Genomic DNA, 11,894 nt, shown 5'->3' with positions numbered 1-11,894 from the left:
AGAATATCACTTCACTGCTGATACCCATTACAGGACAAAGGTTATTTTTATTAATTATTTTTAATAACTATTTGTAATTATCAAAATGTTGTAGTTACACTCTTTTTTAAAAAAGGAAGCTGTTTATACTAATTCCAGTAAAAAAATTAAACCTTTGTAAGCTCCCGTATCTGTCCCTTCTCTTTCCCATTCCTCATTCTTAATTACTTGCACTTTCTCCCTTCTGCAAATTTGCAGGTTGATGGCAAAAGTGGTTCTAATACTACACATCCTCAAGCCATACCAGTGTTATCTCCTTTTTTTTCCTGTAGCTTGTTTTTCCTTATGTTATCCTAGTGCTCTGGCTCGTGGCCCCATGCCAAGTGTGATGTGCTATGGCTGGGACGGATGATGGAAATTTTCTCTCCTGTTACCAGATCACGTTATGCTCTTCCCCACTCTTTGTTCCTTAGAACCTTTCTCTGGATGTTCCCAGTAGCCACCTTTGGCAGATCCTGAACAAACTCCACCTGAAAGGCAAAAATGCTCATTTTTAGCCAAATACATTCTGATTCATCTCCCATGTGCAAGGAAACACACTTTTATTATGGCTGGGGTAAAAAAGATGGGAAGCTGCAACAGCCTGGGGCTGGCACGGTGAAATTCCTTACCACACATCTTAGTTGACTGCGCAGGCACTACTTGCAGGGACAAGGACCGTAATCCTGAAGAGATGAGTGCTTCTGCTGTCAGGACAGGGAGTTACTAGTGTCTTTCCTGGTTGTAAGGAATGGATACCCTTACAACCCCTCTGGTGCCAGCAGGAATTTCCCCTTTGCTTTGGCTGAGAGTCTGAACAGAGCTCACGGGAGGAATTGGTAAGTGCTGGACACCTTGCCTGCTTGAGTTGCTGTGAAAACCCTAGTATTTCATGAAAGGAAGCCTGGACCCTGGTAAAGATAAGTTACATTACCACTTCCTCCCTTCGGTCCTTTCTAACACATACAGTGAACCCCAGTCTACAACTGCAACAGACCCTGTAATTTACTTTTATTTTATTTTATTTAACTGTGGTTGGAGTGTTTGTCAGAATGCAGCTGAAAAGAAGCTGAGGCAGGACAAAAACTGTTCAATTTTTGATACAATTAGAAGACCTCTCTTTTTGTGGTGTATTTACCTTCCTCAGACACTTGTAAGGTGCAGTCACTTTCTTGACATGTTGCTGAAGCTCATGAGTTAATTTTTCTGGATTGTGTGATACAAAAGCAGGAGCTAATACAAGGAAGGCTCTGACTACCTGTGCCACAAAAGTTAAGGGGCTCCATTACCTTCCAGAGGTGGTAATAAAGGGATACATTTGTTGCCAAAACTGAGTAGCAAAATTCAGAATGCAAAGGTTTTTTTCTTTCATTTCCCTTTTCACTGGCTGTTTATTACAGAATGCAATGTTAGGAAGGACATATTCTGCAGCATAAGATTTTTTGCTATTTTTCCACTTTTTATTCTTCTTAGCTTTATACACTACTAAACTTTCAAAAAGTTGCAGAACAGAAAAAAAGACAGCTGAAAATCTCACTCTGGGGCTCAAAGAAATGTTGCAAAGTTGAAAAATATAAAAAGAAAAATTAAACATGCTGGATATCACTGCTACCATATGCTTAGTGACAAAAAGAGAAATAATCCAAATTCTATTTCTTAAACAAAAAGATGCCACAATAAGTATGAAGAGCCAAACCTTTTTTCCACATCAAACCCTGCAAACAGATAAATAATTCTGAAATTCTAAGATCTGTCAAAGTATGGTTTTAAATTTTTTTTAACCCATTTTACTTTCAAAAATCTGCAACATATTTAATTCCAAGGAACCTTAGTACATACAGGCAACTTGATGCTTAGAATAAAGTGCATTTCTTTCTATATCTTTTTTTCTTTTCTTTTTACCCCCCCTCAAATTGGATCAGTACTGCTGACAACAGCTGACTGAGACTGCAGGGTGTTCTATTAATGCACTTTCAACTTCTAATAGGCTAATACAACACCTAGGAGAAAATGCAGATATGACAGCCCTAGCAAGCTAGCCATTCAATTGGTCCTTCCAGATTGAATTTTAACAGGCAAATGAGCAAATCTAAAAGCAACTGACTTACCCAGAAGAATTATATCGTCAGCTCTTCCAACAAACCAGACATATCTTTCTTCATCCATAATCCCTGTGTCCCCAGTGACATAAAAATTTCCACACACAGAGGCAGCAGTTTTCTCTGGGTTATCCTGACAACAATCAAACATTTCAAAAAATGTATCCAATTGTTAGTGAAATGTAATGCATTAATGTTGCAGTGGTGCTAAAAATGATCACAACAATTTTTTAAGTTGTTCTCAAAATGAGTATGTTTAATACTATTTTAGGTCTTCAATTAAAAAAAAAAACAGAGACACATTAATTAGCAGTTTTGTGGTGGAAATAAGCAAGAGGTGGAAAAGAGCATTTGTGTATATATGGATTCATGTTCTAGGGAAAAAAGGCCATGCTCTATCAAAATGCCCAACCATCACAGCAAGTTACTAAAATGTATAACTCATTTTCTTCAGAGAAATGATTTACCATTGCAGGTGGCTGCCACAGTAACCTCCTGTCAATGGAAACTTTTGATGCCTATCCTTCAAGACCTAAACACAAATGAGGTGACCTACAGGAAAAGCTTCATTATCTACATTGATCTATTGGGTCTAGATTACACAGGAAAACCACCTTGGCAACAGAAGATAAAATGAAAAATTGAAGCAATAGTACTGAACCAAAAGAAGATTTTTATCACATAGTGAGCAATTACTTTGTTTGAGCAAGTTGTTGTTTGAGGTTGCCACAAATATCCAAATATTATGGGGGTTCAGAAGAGGACTAAACACATAGATAGACTCCCCAAAGCTTATTCAACATTATAGTTCAAATGCAGTGGAGAATTTATTTGCCTGATTCTAGTGTTTTCTTACTGAAAACACTGTAGTGTGTTTCACTGCAGTGAAAACTGTAGTACTACAGCTCAGCACCACCACAGACGGAACACTAGCTTAGATGGACTCTTGACCTGAACCAAAATGGCTATTCTGCTGACACATTTTTTTAAAGCCTGTTCTGCTTTCAGTGCATAGAGCATTCCCATTCGAATAGTAACGTTAGATTACATATGCCGCTACCACAAAGTCATACGATCATCTACACTTGAGGGTTTTGTGCTGTAGCTTGTCTTTGTGCTGTTGATCTTGTGCACATCATCTGTGTGACAAGCAACTGTACAAGGGGTTTCTCTGACACTAGAGATATGTGCATGCTGGAATGTGTAACTTTTAAACATTTAAAAGATCAATCTGTGGGTACCTCTGACAGTGGTATCAGGGAATAAAATACTTGTGCTCTTTGGAAAGCCTCCCTGAGCTTCTGACGTGTTAAGGTAGGCTTTATGGGCTTCCGTTCATTAATCCTTAACCAATGTTAGGAGTGGAATGGAAGGGAAAGAAAGGAGTGATGCACTGAATATGAATGAAGCCCATGCCAACTGCCAGGTACACGTCTGGAACAAGGTACCACCTACTTCATGTTGCATCTTGAAGTTATACTCTGCCAGTCAGTCTGTTCCTGGAATAGCAGAACAACCTTTTGAAGATCCTTGATGAAATTCTACTCCTTGAATAAGTCAGCAGAACTTTTCCCTGGGTCTCTTTTGAGCTTCTCAGCAGACAGACCAACTCAGACTTACCAAGTACTCAGAGATCATAGAGAATGGTCACATCGGTTGAACGTGGACACCAATGTTGCCTCCCCCTCCTGCAGGCAGAATAGCTCATGGTCATCTATGACCTGCAGAAAGGACGTATCATTATTGCTTTGATTAGCTCAGTGAAATATCTGTTATAGCACAGTGCAGGACAGAGAAGGAACACAGACAACATTCTCTTACTCTTGTACCCACAACTGCAGCTGAGCTCAGGTGTGACATACAAACATACCTGCACATCATAAGGGGGAACAGCCTTTCCCAAAGAGCCAGGTTTGATTTCCATTCCTTTCATATTGGCACATACTGTCACCTGCATAATAGTTGGTTTTTTTTTTTCACTTGTGCAACATCTTGTAGACTTTATTTTTGTTTTCATTAGGCATGACATCTCTTCATGACTTTGCCGTAACAAGGGCTGAATCAGGACTAAAGCACTGTGGTTCTCAAGCACATCAGAGAGGGGTTGAGAGGCATTTCAGGTAAGCCCTGTGGAATGAGGTTGCTTGTGCTCAGCTTGAGCCAGTGGGTTCTTCTGCAAACAGCTGAATTTGCAAGACAGCAGATACAAAATTATTACAGATCGTATTTCAATAATGGCACACTTAATTTGGGACCATATCAAGGGTAAGAGGAGAGAATGCCTGAAATCCAACTCTTAATAGCTTTGTTAACATTCACTTACAGAGAAGTCTGGGATGTGAACTGATTTAATATTTTTTATTAAAACCTCAGACAGGCCAAACTGATACCCAGAGCAAATTTGGGTTTTTTTAGTTTTGCCTTTTAGGTAAAGATGTTGAAAAGATCTACTACAAGTTATTTGATCTGAGGTAATCTCTGGCATGGTTTTTGCAGGGGGCTGAACTCTGTAGTCATAGTATTTCCTATAAACATTAAAATATGCAGCTAGTTGATTTTGGAACTATATACTTATAATTACATATAGCCTCTTTTTAAAATAGTTCATTTAAATGATTCTCACCTTTTGCATTGATTTATCAAGCACATTGTACCTCTGGTATTTTTACCTTTGAAAGGACATACTGCAAGAATTAATGCAAATGTACTGTTTCAGTCTGGCCATAACCTTCATAGATATCCAGCCCTGTCTGGATTTTCCACTTCACCATCACTTCAGGATTGAGTGGTTCGCCTCTAAATACACAGGCTTTCAGACTCATGAACTTGTAGCTTGAGAGGAACAGCAAATGAAATAATTTTCTTAACTGCTGAAAAGAGCAGTGAATTGTCTTAATTGAACAGCCTCCTTCAACTTTCAAAGTAAGTAGGCCTACAACTTCACCAGCTACTTTGGAAATGACAATAATCATCCTGTTACACAGTCCTGGACTGGACTCTTAGATTGCTCGTGTTACCACTGAGGATAATGTGGTTTATCTCTGTGTCACTGGAAGTAGGGGGTTTTGGTGGAAAAAGAGCGAGCAATGGTGTTTTCTTGGAAGAGCTGACAAGAAAGAAGAAATCTGAACAAGCACATCAGATGTTCATGGAAAGCTGAGTTATGTGCCGACGTCCAAGATCAAATAAGACACTGAAAATTTTCTAGAGCAAGAGGAAGGCTGAATAGGAACACAGAGCCTAAGCTCTCTGCTAAACCAGAGTTGGCTTTTGTCAGGATAAAAGACCTATGTGAGAAGAATAAGTACCTTACTGAAGATGTGAAAACTCCTTACAAATCACACTGACTACTTCTCATAAGCTGAGTACTTTACAGTGTAACAAACTGGTGGGAACAGCTGCCAAATAACTCTCACTGCATTCTCAAGTATATGGTGTGCAGGTTTTGGCTGAGATAAGAGTTAGTTTTCTTCACAGTAGCTAGTATGGGGTCATATTTCAGATTTGTGCTGAAAACAGTGTCGATAACACAGGGATGTTTTAGTTACTGCTGAGCAGTGCTCACGCAGAGTCAAGGCCTTTTCTGCTCCTCACCCCACCCCACCCCACCAGCGAGGAGACTGGGGGGGCACAAGGAGTTGGAGGGGACACAGCCGGGACAGCTGACCCCAACTGACCCAAGGGATATTCCAGACCATGTGAGGTCATGCTCAGCATATAGACGAAGGAAGGGTTGAATGTTTGGAGAGATGGCGTTTGTCTTCCCAAGTAACCGTTACGTGTGATGGAGCCTGTCTTTCCTGGAGATGGCTGAACACCTGCCTGCCAATGGGAAGTGGCGAATTAATTCCTTGTTTTGCTTTGCTTGAGTGTGTGGCTTTTGCTTTACCTATTAAACTGTCTTTATCGCAGCCCATGAGTTTTCTTACTTTTATCCTTCTGATTCTCTCCTCCATCCCACTACAGTGGGGGAGTGAGCATGTGGCTGTGCAGTGCTTAGTTGCCAGCTGGCGTTAAACCATGACATATAGGAGCAACTCCACCGTACTGCAGTAATTTCCTGATCCAGTGCTGCCTGAAAATTAAATTAACTGCTGACTTAAATTTAACTGTGACCCATAAGTTCAGAGGAAGTGACAACTTAAAAAAATCTTACTTGTTTCCTCTGTGCTGTCTTTTCAAAGACCCATTCCCGAAGCCTGAATGGCCTAAGGTGTGACTAGTTATTCTCGTATTTCAGAATATAGCTTTCTTTTCTGAGAGTAAATTTTGCTAACTAGATTTCCTTTAATTGAAAAAAATTAAGCAACGTAAGGAACTAAACAGCCAGAGCTGTCACAGCATTATATCCTAGCCTGTCTTTGCTACCCCTGCAACAGATAGATGTGCAGTACCTGCTGAAATCATGTCGGACCAGCATGCGGTAGGCAGTGGAAGCAGTACAAAAGGCAGTGATGGGATATCTTGAGAGTGTCTAGAAAAATAGAAAGTTATTTTATTGAAAGAAAAATATAATGGTGGGTCTGGCCTTGTAAATGTGCAGGTGATTAACACATCTTACATGCTCAAATGTCTGCAAAATGAAAATGATAAAAATGCAACATACATTCAACACAGAGAACTATGGATTAGTGACTATGAATCCTGACTGTGGAGTGGCTGTACCAGTCAGTCCTACCGCTGTAGAAAATATCGTAGTTTCTGTACAACAAAAATCACTCATGTAAATGGATGACCACTGAGAGGAGTAGTTCCAGTTAGATTGTTTTCTGCTTCCCAAGGCGACTGTGTCCCAGGCTCAAGACTAAGTGACAACAATGCACTAGGCCAAAGCTTTTCCAATTTTGTTCTTGGGAAAGTCTGGGTCTCCTTTCCACACACAAGGCGAATGTTGAGAAGAATAGGCCAGCTGACTGGTTTTGTAAAATGGCAGAGAAGAGGAATAGGCATTCTGGCAACTCATTGAAAATTCAGGGTAACCGGGCCCTGATTCAGGTCTATCCCATACTCTGATTACTGACTCATGCTCTCCCTGAGCCCAAAGCAGCTGGAATTCCATACCTGAAGTGAGCTTTAGGCTAAATATGGGACGACACAGCAGTGATCCCGAGTTGTTCTTATCCTGCATCTTTCACCACATCCTCTACACTGTAGCCATGTCACATGGCTTAACCAGGAGGGAAAACACTTGTTCCTGTAGCTTACTGGGCGCCAAAGGGAGGGATGATTGCTTGGCATGTGGGAAGTACTATCCCTGCTGCTACACAGCACTGGAGCCCAGCTTGTTTGCTTCATTTATGCAAAATGGAAATAAAACTCACAGTATAAAATGTTATGCTTACCTCTGCAATAACTGCTCATTTAAGCTGTGGCATATCGTGTACAAGGACACATTATCCACAGATCCATGGTGCAACAACACTGCTCCAAGCTTATTTTACCCAGCCAGTATCCCAGGTATTCCACACTGTATATAAAGGAGTCAAGTTCATGCAGTACTTGATGATAAAGCAGAGATCGAAAAAAATGCTTCATAGAGTGTGAGACACAGGCAAAGGTCACAGCATAATTAAAGGAAAGGCCAGGAGGCTTCCATTAGAAGATGTGGTGTCAGAAAGTGGGGGTCTTTAGAAAGTTTGTAAGAGTTGAAGAATCTTAAACATTCTCTTATTTCCCTTCATTCCCTCCTGTTTAACATTTCCAGCATTTGCTTTTCTCCTGAACAGTGCAAAACATCCTTGGCTTGAGTTGCAGAATCTGGATCTAGATCAAAAACCGAGCAGATCATTTGGAGTAGGCTCTCCCCACTTGTGGATTAGAGACATCAGCTAAATCACATCTCGTTTCTCTAGGACACTAACCAAATTACTTCTATGGACTCTATACCACCAGCTTCCAACTCAGAATGCCTTGGGAAATGTATTGTTTGATTTTCATGAAATTTCTCACTCCTTGGGAAGCACAAATAAAAGATGTTCAATTAAAGCAAATTAGTACCAAGCCACAGATTCAAACTGAACTGTAACTTTTAAGCTATAATGCTATGGTTTAAGGTTGCTTTGGTTCTCAAGGAAGGTTTACATAATACTCAAGCACTTGACTTTATCTGGTTTTGCTATAAGGATGCTATCCTTATTGCTACTCTGCAGTCAGCCCTCTGAGTGACAGAACACTGTGTTTGATGATCTCAACTGCGTCTTCAAGAAGCTTTTAATAACGAGGGTTTCACCATGAGATGGGAAAGGTAAGGAAGAAGCAAGATCCTATACTCATGAAATGCCTACATTTACTGGAGATTTTATGATGACGTTTTCAATTAAATTGTGATCATGTTGCTTAATCAGGACACTGGGAGCAACTACAAGGTATACCTGCCACTGGCTGCAAATCTGATGCCATAACTGCTGTGGGACTGCATCATCATTTTTGGAGAGCCTGTCCTTCCACTAGCAAAATAGATCAGCATTGAGTCTTGACTCCTTGTTTTGAAACATTTATGGTCAGCAGATGTCACCCTTCAGAAGAAATGGTATATGACAGTTACCACATGTAGTTTTTCATAAAGCAGTATTTTTTAAAGTTTAGGAGATAAACAGTAAAATGGCCCCAAACTATATAATCTCACTAAATAAATAGTTGCATCAGATACCACAGGTAAGAGTTAGGGAGCACGTTTTGCTAGTCACAAGCGTGCTCTGTATGACATAACTTTCAAGACGTGAGCACCTACAGCATATTCCAGTGACTTTGTCTGCAACTATTTTGCAAGGGCACTCAAGGTGCTTGTTACGGAACAGGAGGTAAATGCAAAACCAGCTTCTGCCTCAACACATACTGTCTCCCAGTCTGAAGTCAATGGGGGCCATATTCAGGCTATTATGCCAGGTAAGGAGGTCTTAGGCATGTATTATACCATTTATGTTCGAAAGACTGATGAACAATTCAGATCGTCTGGGCTACCAAGATAGTCAAGGGATGAAATAACTGATGCAATGTTAGCTGAGCACCGAGAGCTGGCAATGGGTAACTTCTAATTGAATTCAAGAGGCATTAGACTGGGCTCTAGAAGACAAGCACAAAGTAACTGCAAGATTAGTACTCTGTGTGCTTGTCTTATGATCACAGTAGAAGCTAAGCTATTAAAAGCTGGCAGGCTGCTGAGTAAGGAAAAGCTGAAAGGCCTGAATGCAGCTCCCAAAAAGTGTGTTGGAGGGATTTATACTTAATGCAGTGATTACATCAAGTTGGCAGAGGGATGCAAAAATTTAACTCATTTGTATTTTGGAAATTAATCCCCAAACTCAGAGATGTCACCTGACCGATCCAGCTCCCTTCACCTCGCAGGGATGATGGTAAAACAGCTTGATACTCACACAAAGAGTTCTTTGATGTTCAGCCACCCATCTCTGTTCCCTTTGGCTACAGTTAGTTTGCTCTTCAGAAACTGGCAGTCAGGCATGACAGATTCCACTGCAGGTGCCAGTGTATCCTTGGCAATGATGCACTTGGCCTTTGAAGCCTGGAGCTGGTATAAGATGTCTTTGGCTGTTAATTGGGATGTTCCTGGAATAAAGACAATTCCTGGAAAAAAATAACAAGCAATTTAGAAAATTGACCATTTCTCTTTATTATGTTCACAGGCCATGACCCCAGCCATAGTAAACCCGAGCTACTTGCCAAAAACTTTTTCTTTGAGAAAGAGGAGTCAAGTATAAATCGTGTTTGAAGGCAGAGCTTGGGTGAATTTGTGGCCTAGGAATGACCTGGAATCATCCGGCTCTGAAAGACCTCCAAACCCTGCAACACTGATGTTGAGTTTTGTGTCATCCATATTAATGGTACCTAGATCATGAGTAAGATCTAGATTTAAAGTGGTTTTGAGCACTTCCTTCATGATTCGTAACTCAGGAAGGAAGTGTTGAGATTATCATCCCCTTAATTAAGCATATAAAAAAGGCCAGCATTTGGATTACATTTACATCTGGAATAAAGCCATTATTCATTTCAATAAGGAATTAATACCTCTGATATGGGATAAATAGATTGAGGTCAGGTAGCTTACATACATTGCTCAGTCAACAAATCCCTCAAGCTTGGATTCATTTTGTAATGTGAACAAACGTAAGTTTGGATACTGAGTACAATGTGACTGAAATCACATTTTCAGAGGCGGGGGGGAGGGAGGTGGATTAAAATCAATTTAGTGCATTGCTATACCTCCTTTTCCCGAGGATTTCAATAGACTTGACCTACAGACCAATTTCAGTCTTCTTGCACCTTCAGAGGTGTCTACCAATTTTACAATTGGGAAATGGAGGCACTGAGATACTGAATGATACCCCCACATCATCATAATCCACAAAATCTTGGATGATAGAATTGGATTCCCTGAGTCTTAACTTGATTTGCAACCTGCAAGAATCACAGAGCTTATAAGTGGGACAAAAATACTTGATCATGTCCCTGTTGATGATGAATTGTTCCATCATGGATGTTTAGCAGTCCAAAAATGCAATGGGTCAAATTCTTCCTAAGAATTTGCAAAACTGTAACAGCAGAGAAAAAAAAATTGTATTGAATTATTAACCAGTCTAGTCATATAACTTAACTACACTAAAACTGTCCACATTGATAATGTATCTGGTCAAGCCTGGCCTTAGACAGTAACCATTCAACCTTCACTGGCTTCAACTGAGGATGCTGTTTAAACTGGACAGCACCTAGTACAATGTCGCTTTGTTTCCAGTATGGGTACTGCCAGTTCTCCTTCTATGCAAAAGCTGAATTGTACAGGGCACAGCAGCATATTCCTGCTTAGATTTTTTTCAAATTAATTTAGCATATTTTTTGTATCTTCTATGTATTTTCTTTCTGCATCCAAGAGATCAGTAACGTCACTCACCTGTTCACATACAGGCTACATTCAGTAGCCACCGTTTAGGGACATGAAGCAGAACTGCTGTAACTGTCTCCCCCCTGCAAACCACATGCCTCACAGTATATTAGCTGCTTTCCTAGACAGAAATCCCAACTCTTCAAAGCTCCACTTCACCTTCTCTCGCTCACTATTTACCCGCCAAAAAGCTGGATTTGCTGGTCATCTTCCATCCTAGAACACAATAGAAGATATTAAAATGAGAAGACAAACCTTAAAAGGTTTAATTTCAATCCAAAATAACTCCAGACTAAGCAAATCATCCCTGGCAACTAGTTTCTTAAAGTGATTCCTATATTTCTGACAAAGAAAATAAAACCGTGCATTCTACTCTGCAGCTAATGCCATCCAGTATCCATCAGGAAAACTCATTTGTATCATCTGAGATTTGTTCCAATGTCTACGACGTAAAAGAAAAATACTAACTTTTCCAGTCATGACCACTCATCTAAGACGTCACTTGCAAAGTTGAAATATTCTGGCAGTTCCTTTTTATATTGTTTTACAGAGTCATAATATGAAATAATATGAGATGTAAGAAGCCTGTTTCATCCATGGAATAATCTGCAAGGCGACCTGAGAATCTGCAAACACTGAAGAATCCATGATTTAATAAATGTTCTCATGATAAATGATGTTTTATCAGACAGTGGGGAAAAAAATCAGATGCACACCTACAGGAATCAGTCATCTGAAATGAAGGTAAATACATTTAAAACAAGCCAGGTATTGGATGCTGTCTGGTTTGTGCTGTTGGATAAATTAATGCAAACCAGCTTAAATAAATAGGTTGTTTGCGTGTCTTCTCATTTTCCCCCTTGTTTTATGTGATTCTTAGAGTA

The 11,894-nt window shown here is 40.0% G+C and overlaps 1 pseudogene; it reads right to left on the bottom strand.

The window, feature by feature from the left end:
• Positions 1 to 391: 391 nt before the first annotated feature.
• Positions 392 to 11,678, bottom strand: LOC126034040 (acyl-coenzyme A synthetase ACSM3, mitochondrial-like; annotated as a pseudogene).
• Between the last annotated feature and the right edge of the window lie 216 nt (positions 11,679 to 11,894).

The sequence above is a fragment of the Accipiter gentilis genome, chromosome 33 (assembly GCF_929443795.1).
Source record: "Accipiter gentilis chromosome 33, bAccGen1.1, whole genome shotgun sequence".
Taxonomy (NCBI): Eukaryota; Metazoa; Chordata; class Aves; order Accipitriformes; family Accipitridae; genus Astur; species Astur gentilis.
The sequence above is the reverse complement of the archived record's forward strand: the minus strand, read 5'-3'. Positions and strand labels throughout refer to the sequence as shown.